Here is a 9950-nt window from a genome sequence, read left to right as displayed (position 1 = left end):
AGCCTTTGGGTGTACAGGGTGATGCTCCAACCAATGGAGAACAACCCTGTCAGAGCCCTTTACCCATTTTTTAATTGGATTATTTGTCCTCCTGATGTTGAGTTGTATAAGTTCTTTATACACTTTTGAGATTAATCCCTATCGGATGTATCATTGGCAAATATGTTCTCCCATACAGTGGGTTCCCTTTTCAATTTGTTGATGGTCTCCTTTGCTGTGCAAAAGCTTTTTAATTTGATGTAGTCCTATTTGTTTATTTTTCCTTTGTTTCCCTTGCCATAGGATATATATGGGCAAAAATATTGCTGCAAGAGATGTCAGAAATTTTGCTGCCTAAGTTTTCTTGTGGGATTTTTATCGTTTTGTGACTTACATTTAAGTCTTTAGTCCATTTTGAGTTTATTCTTGTGTATAGTGTAGATTGGTGGTTGAATTTCATTTTTCTTGCATGTACCTGTCCAATTTTCCCACCACCATTTGTTGAGGAGATTGTCTTTGCTCTATTGTATGCTGTTGCCCCCTTTGTCAAATATTAATTGACTATAAAGGTGTGGGTTTATTTCTAGGCTCTCTATTCTGTTCCATTGATCTATGTGTCTGTTTTTATGATGGTACCAAGCTGTTTTGATTACAGTGGACTTGTTTGATATCAGGTAGCATAATTCTTCCAACTTTGTTCTTCTTTCTCAGGATTGCTATTGCTATTCAGGGCCTTTTGTGGTTCTATATAAGTTTTTGGAATATTTTTTCTAGACCTATGAAATATGCAATTGGTATTTTAATAGCAAATGTGTTGAATCTATAGATTGCTTTGGGTAGGATAAACATTTTGATGATATTTATTCTTCCTATCCATGAACACAGCTTATGCTTCCACTTGTATCTTCCTCAATTTCTTCAGTGCCCTATAGTTTTCCGAGTACAGATCTTTTACCTCCTTGGTTAAATTTATTCCTAGGCAACCAAAATAGTTGTTTGTGTTGTTGTAATAGTAAATGGGATTGTTTCCATAATTTTTGTTTCTAAGAGTTCATTATTGGTGTATAAAATGCCACCAATTTCTTAATATTTATTGTGTATGTTGCTACTTTCCTGAATTCATTTATCATTTCTAGTGGTTTTTTGATGGAATATTTAGGGTTCTCTATGTACAGTATCATGTCATCTGCAAATAATGACAGTGTTACTTCCTTTTTTCCAATTTGGATGCTTTTTATTTCTTCTTCTCGTCTGATTGCTGGGACTAGAACTCCCAGCACTGTGTTGAGTAAGAACAGTGAAAGCGAGCATCCCTGACTGTTGACATTGGGGCCACCAAGATAATCAAGGATCATCTCTCTACTTTAAGGTCAGCTGACTAGCAACCTTAATTCTATCTGCAACCTTAGTTACTCTTTGCCATGTAATATTATATATTCAAAGATTCTGGGTATTATGATGTAGGAATTTTTGGAGAGGCATTATTCTGTTATTTCGCCTATGACAGGGAGGTAGACATTAAACAAGTAAGGACATAGATAAAATAAATTATTGAATGCATTATCGCAAACTATAGTAAGTGCTGTGGAGGAAACAAATCTCTGAGACTGAGAATAAATAATTTCTTAAGAGGGTAGGACAGAGGGAATTCTATTTTATAAAGAATGTACAAGGAAAGGATTTATATATTTAAGCTTAAACCTAAAGAAAGGGAAGGAGCCAGCTATGCAAACAGCCAAAGGAAGAGTGTTACAGGAAGAGCATACCAGGTGAAGGAACAGCAACTGCAAAGACCCTAAAGTGAGAAAAAAGTATGTGAGCAAGAAATAGAAGTAGCCCAAGTCTGGCCTTGCCTAGGGAGTGGGAGAGCTCATGTAGGAGCAGAACACCTTGAAAGGGTAAATGAGATGATAAATAAGTAAGTGCAATGCGGTATAGGGGTTTCATTATCTTCACCTTCATTCCCCATACAGTCTTTGAAGCCATAGCCTTAGAAATGAGAAGCAGTCCCTCAACCCAACCAGCAGGCAACTCTGTGATCCATGGGATATACTGTGCTGATTCAGCTCTCTAGAAGATGGAAACAACCAGAATGTGGAACACCAGAGGGCTGGTGTACTTGTAACTCAAGGACACAGCCAGCCAGTGGGTGGATACAGACAGAATCCTTTGCCCAGGAAGCCAGGATGATCTCATTTTCATGGCAAGCATCATTAATCAGGAAGTCTGGAGCTGGCAAAGTTTCTGGGAGATGTGGAGAGAATTTAAGCCACAGTCCTTAACTTCAGGAGCTGTTGTTGGAGATCTGGAACACATGTGACAGAAACATGACCACCCCAGACTCTAGAGCAGCAACTGGACAATAGAAGTCAGCACTTTTCCTCAGTCTCAGATCCTGCCCTGAACAATCATAGGTACTTTGTCCAGGCTTGCTCTTGGCACAGAGACCCACAAACCAGGGTCTGTACCTTTATTCCTCTCCTTAAGAACCACTCAGCTTCTATTTTCAGGAGATGTCCCCAAAGCCACAGAACTATAGGACCATTCTTCTTTTTTTTTTTCTAACATGCTTGATCATTATTACTCTTGTGTTTGGAGATCCAATAGCAAGAACACTGGCCTGGGAATCAGGAGAGCTTGGTCTTCCCCTGAGCCAGTCCATTTGCTTCTTTTGGCCTTAGTTTCCTTACATATGAAATGGTGACATATAGTGTAGATGATATTAAAGTTGTGTTATTCTAGGATTCTGATTCCTGTTTTCATTCTTTAACAAGATATAGGAGAGGTGGGGTTAGGCAATGATGAAGGATCCATCTAGCTCTATCATTGGGTGTTTCTATCAGAATAATTGGCTGGATGTCTTTGGACCTGGTCATCTGGCAGCACATTTGATGCTTTGTTTATCTGAGGAAAGTAGAGCCAGCTTTCTTGGCCCCTAATCCTAAAGCCTTGGAAAAATTGAGACTGAGGGATTTGGGAGTAATATGTATGTGAGAGGAAGTGGAGAAGGGCTCTTCTTCTCCCAAGGCATTATACCACCCAGCAGCACATCCTCTGAAGCCACTGGGGAGGCCCAGGAACACATGATGTGGCTGGTACTGAGGGGAACATAAAACCTGTTGGAAGGCCCTGCATTTTCCCTGGTGAGACAAATCTATCCATGGGTTCTTATCTGTAGGTTCACATATGACTGGGTTGAACATAATCAAAGTGTGTTTGATGAGTGGGGAGGAAGAAAAGGGCTCTCAAAATATAACTGGGAATATTTGAGACCTGTATTTCTTAGATAATAGAGTGCTCTAGTATTTTCTGGTTTAAAATTGGGGGTTAAAAATGTGAAGAAGTATGTCAGATAGATGAATTTACATATCTACAACTTAAAAATAAACATTAAGCCTATGCACCCACATATATATATATGTATATATATATATATATATGTATATATATATATATATATATATAGATGGACACATAAACAGGCAAGCATGGAAGCATACAGAAAACACACACATGGTCAAAAAGAGGCTTATCTGGGCGTAGGAAGACCCTGAGAAGAGAAGGAATAATGAGATAAGAATAGGAGGCTCTGTTTGTTAGTTGCTTTTGTCTCCTAACAGGAAAAATTGAGGCAGTATAAAGGGAAACTAGGGTCTTTAGAAAATCTGGACAAAATACAAGTTGATAGAACTGCAGGCTAACATGAGAATGGCAGATTCTCTGGCCCAGCTGAGCAATCTGTCCTGAGCTTCAAAGACGTGCCTGCATGCACACTGGGCTCCTTCTGAGTGGAGCCCAAGTGTGATCCCTCTCTGGGAACAACTACAGCCCAGCCTGGAATGGATAAAAAGGAAAAAAGCAGTAGTTGACAGGACAACACAGGATGTAGGAAAAATGGCAGGTGAGCACTGAGGACCTCGGGCACTACTGGAGCTGGGGGAGGAAGGAAGCACAGGGACGGCAGGACACGTCGAGGGAGGTCTTGGTGCGGAGACCAGAGCGAGCACACCGTGCTGTGAACGTGTGCTGAGATGAGCCTGGCTCCAGGGGAAGGGCTGTGCTCAGGAGCTGTGGGAGGAAGAACAGGCTGCAAAGGTTAAGTGTGTGTGTTGGGCAGAAGGGTCACCGGGTGACTGAGCACAGGTACAAGGTGCGCCTCTGAAGATGGCTATGGTGCCCGTGTGGAGGACGGCCACGTGGAGGGTGGCCTGGATGTGGCAGCCTGGAGGCGGGGGGGGGGGACCAGGGAGAGTCGATGAGGGAGACCTAAGACCTGGGCATTCGAGATGGGAGGGAGATGCTGTGACAGAGGGCAGCGCTGGATGAGCAGAGGGCAGGAGTCCCGCAGAGGGGAGTTAAAGATGAGGGCACGGTGGCACACACAACAGACGGCACTCACAGTAAAACCACCAGCAGATACAGACCCCTGGGAACGGAGAGGGTGAACACGCCCAGCAGAACCTTGAGTAGAACCAGGCACCTAGCAGGCACCTGCTCACTGATGGAGGAAGGGTGCGGCGGACAGATGGATGGTTTCTTCCAGGTGTATCAACTTTGAACTGTGGGCCATTCTTGGAGGGGTCCTATGTTCTGGGGGTGCTGTTTGCTCTGTGCCCTACAGGCAGACTGGCCACATTCGAGTGATCTCTGGTCACTGGTCGCAGGGAACAGGGCTAAGGGCCAGGGACTCTACTGGCAGACTGGGGCACCATCCCTGTGGGGCTAATTTCATATGCTAACGGGACACTGGCTCCAATTGCATTGATATTGGCCAGCTGCAGAAAGCTCTTGAAAAGCTTGCAGCTTTATTAGAGAAAAGCCAGAGAGAAACTCTCTTCCCTTTCACTGTGGTCCATTAGTATGATTAATAATAAATATTCCTAGGCACTTGATATTGGCAAGATGCCATATCACTGCTGTTTCTTATTACCCGGCCGCTATCTCGAGCTGTCTAGCCTGCCCACTGAGGTGCAGGGGTGATACGAATCTTAAAATGCACCTCCCATCCTTGGGTTTGTCGGGTCACAGGTGAGGTTCATGAAAAGAAGGTGCATTTTGCATTTGAAAGACCTGTGCCCAAATCCCCGCCCCACCATCAACAAACCATGTGACTTCTGGATAAGTCACTTTGCTCCTCGTAGCCTCAATTTCCTCATTTCAACCTCTAAAGATTCTTGTTAAATGTTGAAATGGCCTCCCCACAGCTGAGCACATGACATGTGCTGATGTTATCTTCTGCCCTTTTGTTCAAACCATAGCTTTTGCTTCTAAGAAGTGGGTGGAAGAGTAAAGATGTTTAAAAGTAAGATTTCTCTACTGCTGTTGTTTGTCCTCTCAACCATATTGTACTAAGAAGCCCTCTTTGTCTGGTGGAGACAGTGGTATATCCTTCTGCCTATTCTATTGTTTGTGTAAAGGGCACAGCTAGCCTAGTGCTTGGGCTCCTGTCCTGGGGGAAGGAAGAGAGAGAAAGAAGGCCTCAAGCCAATGTTTGTCCTCATCTCTCTGCCACAATTTCTCTTCTAAGAATGGAATAGAAGAGTAACATCAGCTTCATAGTTAACGCCTTCCCCAAGCATAAGAGAAGAGCAATTGCACTGAGTGAATCTGAGGACATCTACTTTAAATATAAGGAAAGACTTTCAAAACAGTGATGAAAATGAAAAGCAGCCCTCAGAAACTACCTTTTGCTAAGTGGCCCCAGACCTGGCACTAGCAGCAGCCAGCCTTGATTTGCAGTTTGGCCTCATCTGAGCACCTACAAGCCCAGCACAATTAGCAGCCATCTGCAGATTGCTTTATAGCTCATGCTGGGTGGCCCTGGGTAGAATCTGGGCAGTGCCTGACCTTGGTCTGCACCTCCAAGAGGCTGGAAAGCCAGTGCGCATCATGGACAGCTTCTGATCATGTCAAAGCACCACCTCTGAACCACTTACAAAAGCAACACATTCAAGTGGACTCAGCAAGCAATAGAGCTCTGCTGAAGTAAGTCCTGCTTGGTGGGTTGGGCTCCTGCACAGCTGATCCTCCAAGGTGGTAACAGCCAGTACATGCAGCTGATTGGCCTTGTGGGTAAATCTCTCCCATTGATCTACTAACAGCAATCAAGGCTCAACTACAAAAGGAGTGTGTACACAGCCCACACAGGGGAGCACGTACTCAGTGTGGGTGAGAGGGGAGGCTGTGCCACTGGAACCTATAGGATACCTACTACATTAGGCCACTCTAAACTTGGGAGATGTAGCAGTTCTACCTAATATATGGAAACAAATACAGGGTAGCTGCCAAAATGAGGAGACAGAGAAACATGGCCCAAATGAAAGAACAGAACAAAACTCCCAAAAAAGAACTAAGCAAAAATGGAGACAAGCAATGTACTACATTCTGAGTTTAAAATACTGTTTATAAAGATGCTCAGTGAACTTAGTGACGACCTCAACAACATAAAAAAGAACCAGTCAGAAAGGAAGGATACACTAACTGAATTGAAGAATAATTTACAGGGAATCAACAGTACAGTAGATGAAGCCAAGAATCAAAACAGTAATTTGGAATATAAGGAAGCAAAAAAACCCCCACTCAATTAGGTCAGCAAAATGAAATAAGAACTCCCCCCAAATGAGAATAATACAAGGAGCCTCTGGGACAACTTCAAGTGTACCACCATTTGCATTATGGGGGTGCCAGAGTGAGAAGAGAAATAGGAAGAAATTGAAAACCCATTTTTTTAAAAAAATGATAGGAAACTTCCCTAACCTGGTGAAGAAAATAGACATACAAATCCTGGAAGTGCAGTGAGTCCCAAACAAGCTGAACTGAAAGATGTCTGCACCAAGACACATCATAATTAAAATGCCAAAGTTTAAAGACAAAGAGAGAATCTTAAAAGCAGCAAGAGAAAAGCAGTGAGTTACCTACAAAGGGAGCTCTCACAAGACTGTCAGCTGATTCTCAACAGAAATTTTGCAGGCAAAAAGGGATTACCAAGAAATATTCAAAGTGGTGAAAAGCAAGGGCTTACAACAAAGATTACTTTACCCAGCAAAGCTATCATTTAGAATTGAAGGACATATAAAAAACTTCCCAGATAAGAAAAAACTAAAGGAGTTCACCACCACCAAAACAGTATTATGTTAAATGTTAAAGGGTCTTCTTTAAGAAGAAGAAAAGAAAAGGATAAAAAATATGAACAACAAAAATGGCAATAAATAGCCCTGGCTGGTGTGGCTCCATGGATTGAGTGCTGGCCTGTGAACCAAAGGGTTGCTGGTTCAATTCCCAGTCTGGGCACATGCCTGGGGTGCAGGCCAGGTTCCCAGTAGGGGCCGTGTGAGAAGCAACTACACATTGATGTTTCCCTCCCTCTCTTTCTCCATCCCTTCCCCTCTCTCTAAAAATAAATAAGCAAAATCTTTAAAATGGCAATAAATACATGTCTATCAACAACTGAATCTAAAAACCAATAAATGAACAAGTGGAACAGACACAGACTCATAGATAAAGAGAACATTTTGATAGTTGTCAAATAGGAGGAAAGTTGGGGAACTGGGTGAAAAGGTGAGGTGATTAAGAAGTACAAATTGGTAGTAACAAAGTAGTCATGGGACATAAAGTACAGCATAGGGAGTATAGTCAGTAATATTCTAACAAACATGTAAGGTGTCAGGTGGGTACAAGATTTATTGGGATGATTACTTAGTAAGTTAAATAATGTCTAATCACTGGGGTGTACGTGTGAGCCTAATACAATATTGCGTGTCAACTGTCATTTAAAAATAAAAATGATTTAAGAAAAAAAACTGTCACCATTCAATGGACTGGGGGGCAGGTGCTTCCTTATCCAAAGTATGCCTAGGATTGAGGACTGTTCCCTACCCAGTATCTCTCAGGTATTGCCTCTCCTGAACTATTGTGTCCTCTGAAGGGGGAATGCCATTTAGAATGCAGAAGTTTCTTTATTGCAGTGAGCTTAGGTCTTGGGTGGGAGGTGATTACAAGTCCAATCTCATTTCTCTCTTGAGCTTGGCATAGACTTTCACATAAATCAGCCTTATGCAGTTTATGCTTGCTATTCCCTTGACTTTGACACTTAAACTCACTGCAGCTCCAGAGCAGTCTCAGCACCAGAGCAGTCTCAGCCCCCTAGGAATTCTGAACCTTTGTACCTGGATCCCATGCCTGGCCCTAAAGCTCAGGTCAAATCTCCTTTTTCATCTCCTATCCCCTGATTCAGATGTCCCCAGCTTCCTTGGAATCCAGCTTCAGAACGCTTCTGAACCACTCTTTGCTCATACTGACTGTCATCTAGCTTTATGGCTTGAAAAATAGTTGCCTGTTTCTTTTTTAACTTTCTGAATTCAGCTTTTCTAAAAACCCTGGTGTCTTCATACCTCTTACTTCCCACACCAAGGGTAGCCATATCTGTGGGGATATTTAGCCCTTATTCCCATGTCTTGTTTCTAGAAGCACTGGCAGAAGTCTCATCATATCTAAATGTAATTGTGAGGATTACTCTGGTTCTAGGAAGACTGAGACAACTCAGTTTACATGGGATCATAGTAAGGAGTGAGTTGGGGAGAGATCTGAAGTTCTGGCCATACAAGCATGAAGTGTTTTGCAAAGAGGTAGCAAACAAAGGCGTGTTTCTCTGGCTATCTTGAAGAGCAAGAGAGCAAACACCTCAGCTGCCTCTGTTCTGAGATGGGTTCCTCCTAGCCAGAGAGTTTCAAATCTAACCTTCAAGTAACATCAGCTACTCGATTATAATCACCATAACCAGCTTCTGTTTGGTGAAGTGGCAGGGGAGACACGACTTCCCTGGGGCTAGACTTCAAAATTTCTTGCTTGTGTTATTGCAACAGGTTAACTGAACTTGTCTTCTCTATTCCCCTCTGAATCCATTCTCCACACCGGTAGCCCAATCTTGGGTAAGTCTTTTCCTCTTTCTGGTCCTCAGTTCCTTTGACCTTAATGGAGGCCCTGATAGTCTATGATTTCCTTCCATTTCTCACCTTCCCTTCCCCAGAGGGCTAATTCTTCTCTTTCAGTCTCTCCTTCCATCAGCTTTCTTAGCTTCTTCACCCTTTGACCTCCCTTACCCCACTAGGACTCTGGTGCTCCTTTTCCCTTTTAATAGAGTGTTCAGCTGCTTGATGCAATCTAATCAGCGCCCTCCCCCCTCTCGTGTGTGTGTGTGTGTGTGTGTGTGTGTGTGTGTGTGTGTTGGGAGGGGTTGTTGGCATGGCACATGGAGAATGACACACAGGGGGTTTCCACTTTCGAGAATGGATAATGAAAGCTGGAGTCTCCAATCAAGTGCCCCTCCCCCTTTAGGCACTTAGCCTAGTTCCAGGCCCTTGTGGGCTCTAGGAGAATATAAATGAGGGAATCAGTGAGTTCTTTGAACTTCTGGGAGAAAAATGGCCATAGAAATGCCAAGGAATGTGATTGGCTGCCATTGCTACCCCTGCTGCTGAGGCTTTCCAGGGAGTGCTACTCTTCCTTAGGTCAACTGCTCAGCACAAGGAAATGGTTTGGGAAAGGAATTTTATTTATGTTAGCACACATCAGTGGATCTTGGCAGTCATGAGAGAAACTGAGGCACATTGACTCATGAATGCTGTTGAAGTGGGGAATGAAGAGAAGCAGGAAAAAGGACTGTTGATTCCTGAGTGCAAATGCAAGGGCAGTCTTTATGCCACCCTACTAGACTCATCTATTTTCCTAGGGAGTCTACTTTGTTTCTCATTATTTTATAATTTCAAGTGGGAAAGGACGTTGGAAGTCCAGGAGTCCAGCCCTTTCTTGTCATAGAAGGGGAAACTCAAGTGCAGAGAAGAGAAAGGACTTACCCCAAGGCCACACAATGGTCACAGAGTGAGTTAATGGCAAAGCTATGACTAGAAGCCAGGTGTCCTGACCACCCCTCTAAAATGTCCTTTCTGTTGTCCCAAGTTGGCTCATCATCCCTG

This window comes from Phyllostomus hastatus, unplaced genomic scaffold (genome assembly GCF_019186645.2).
Source record: "Phyllostomus hastatus isolate PE091 unplaced genomic scaffold, TTU_PhHast_1.1 phas_contig_551, whole genome shotgun sequence".
Taxonomy (NCBI): domain Eukaryota; kingdom Metazoa; phylum Chordata; class Mammalia; order Chiroptera; family Phyllostomidae; genus Phyllostomus; species Phyllostomus hastatus.
This window is presented reverse-complemented; position numbering follows the sequence as displayed.